We start from the raw sequence: 2,500 nt of genomic DNA, 5'->3' as shown, positions 1-2,500 counted from the left end.
CACACACACACACACACACACATACACTATGGTCTGACCTGATGATACAAGGAACCAAAACCTCCTCAGAGACCTGCCCAAGGACTGTACAGACTCTGGGAGCTCCTTGAGTTCCTTGAGCACCTTTGTACAGTTTCAAGGACTTCAGGACCTGTGGGTCACTTCCAGGACCTCTTCCAGGCCTCTACATCCTCCTCAAGGACCCCAAGGACCTCCTCCATAACCCCTGCATATTTCCCAAGGCCCTTCTGAAGGACAGTTGGAACCTCCTCAAGCACCCCTTGAACTGTTTCAAGGACACGCACACGCACACAGAAGGCAGATGTGTGTTTGTAGAGAAGAGACAGACAGGCGGCCTGTCGCCATGGTAACGATCATACCTATCAATCAGCAGCTGATCTGTCAGCTGATAGGCTGACAGGCTGACCCCTCACTTCCTGCCCTCCCCCCGACCTGACGATGACCTCACACACACACACACACACACACACACACACACACACTCACACAGACACGAACAGACACACACACACTCAGGTGTGTCTCAGGTCGCTGCAGTGACAGAGCAGTCAGCGCTCTCGTTCTGATTGGCTGTCAGTCCTGTCACCAGCCAATCAGAAATCAGGGATGCATAGTTTTTCCCAGATGTGGAATCTGTGTGTGTGTGTGTGTGTGAGTGTGTGTGAGTGTGTGTGTGTGTGTGTGAGTGTGTGTGGTTTCTATAAAGAAAACACACAGTTGGGACACTGTAATACGCAGCACTACATGTGATTCACTGTGTGTCTCCTCCTCCTTTCGGCTGTTCCCTTTCAGGTGTCGCCACAGCGAATCACGTGCCTCCATCTAACCCTGTCCTCTGCGTCCTCTTCACTCACACCAGTTAGCTTCATGTCCTCTCTCACTACATCCATAAACCTCCTCTCTGGTCTTCCTCTAGACCTCCTGCCTGGCAGCTCCAGCCTCAGCATCCTTCTACCAATATATTCACAGTCTCTCCTCTGGACACGTCCAAACCACCTCGATCTGTCCTCCCTGACTTTATCTCCGAAACATCTAACATGAGCCGTCCCTCTGATGTCCTCGTTCCTGATCCTGTCCGTCCTCGTTCCTGATCCTGTCCGTCCTCGTCCCTCCCAAAGAGAACCTCAGCATCTTCAGCTCTGCTGCCTCCAGCTCTGCCTCTTGTCTTTCCTTCAGCGCCGCTGTCTCTAAGCTGTCCAACATCGCTGGTCTCACCTCCGTCTCCAACACCTTTCCTTTCATTCCTGCTGAGACTCTTTTATCACACAACACACCTGACACTTTCCTCCACCCGCTCCAACCTGCTCGCACTCGCCTCTTCACCTCTGCTCCACAGTCTCCATCGCTCTGAACCGTTGACCCTAAGTCCTTAAAGTCCTGCACCTTCTTCACCTCTGCTCCCTGTGACCTCACCGTCCCACCTGGGTCCCTCTCATCGACGCACCTGTATTCTGTCTTACTGCGGCTGAGCTTCATTCCTCTGTTTTCCAGAGCAGACCTCCATCTCTCTAGATTTTCCTCCACCTGCCCCCTGCTCTCACTACAAATCACAATGTCATCCGCAAACATCACAGTCCATGGAGGTTCCTGTCTAACGTCATCTGTCAGCCCGTCCATCACCAGAGCAAACCAGAAGGGGCTCAGAGCCGATCCTTGATGCAGACCCACCTCCACCTTGAACTCCTCCGTCACACCTACAGCACACCTCACCACGGTCTTACAGCTGTCATACCTGTCCTGCACCACTCTAACATACTTCTCTGCCACTCCAGACTTCCTCATACAATCCCACAGCTCCTCTCTCGGCAGCCTGTCATGATGCTTCTCCATCAGCATCCTCGGAGCAAATACTGCACCTGCTGAACTCTTTCTGGGCAGGAAACCATGTTGGCAGGACAACTTGAACCCTGCTGCTAAGCTTCCAGCCTCGCTACCTTTCCACCTGGTCTCCTGGACGCACAGCATGTCCACCTTCCTCCTCTGCATCATGTCCATCAACTCTCTCCTTCCCTGCCATAGTCCGACATTCAGAGTCCCTGCTGTCCGTCCTACGAACGCACCTTCCTCCTCTCCTCCTTCGTCTTCGACCAGCAGTAGTCCAGCATGCTGCTGTTAGCATGCTGCTGTTAGCATGCTGCTGTTAGCTCAGTACAGAGCATGTTAGCATGCTGCTGTTAGCTCAGTACAGAGCATGTTAGCATGCTGCTGTTAGCATGCTGCTGTTAGCTCAGTACAGAGCTGTTAGCATGCTGCTGTTAGCATGCTGCTGTTAGCTCAGTACAGAGCATGTTAGCATGCTGCTGTTAGCATGCTACTGTTTGCTCAGTACAGAGCATGTTAGCATGCTGCTGTTAGCTCAGTACACAGCTGTTAGCATGCTGCTGTTAGCATGCTGCTATTAGCTCAGTACAGAGCTGTTAGCATCCTGCTGTTAGCTCAGTACAGAGCTGTTAGCATCCTGCTGTTAGCTCAGTACAGA

This window comes from Siniperca chuatsi, linkage group LG22 (assembly GCF_020085105.1).
Source record: "Siniperca chuatsi isolate FFG_IHB_CAS linkage group LG22, ASM2008510v1, whole genome shotgun sequence".
Taxonomy (NCBI): domain Eukaryota; kingdom Metazoa; phylum Chordata; class Actinopteri; order Centrarchiformes; family Sinipercidae; genus Siniperca; species Siniperca chuatsi.
Note: the sequence above shows the minus strand (reverse complement) of the source record.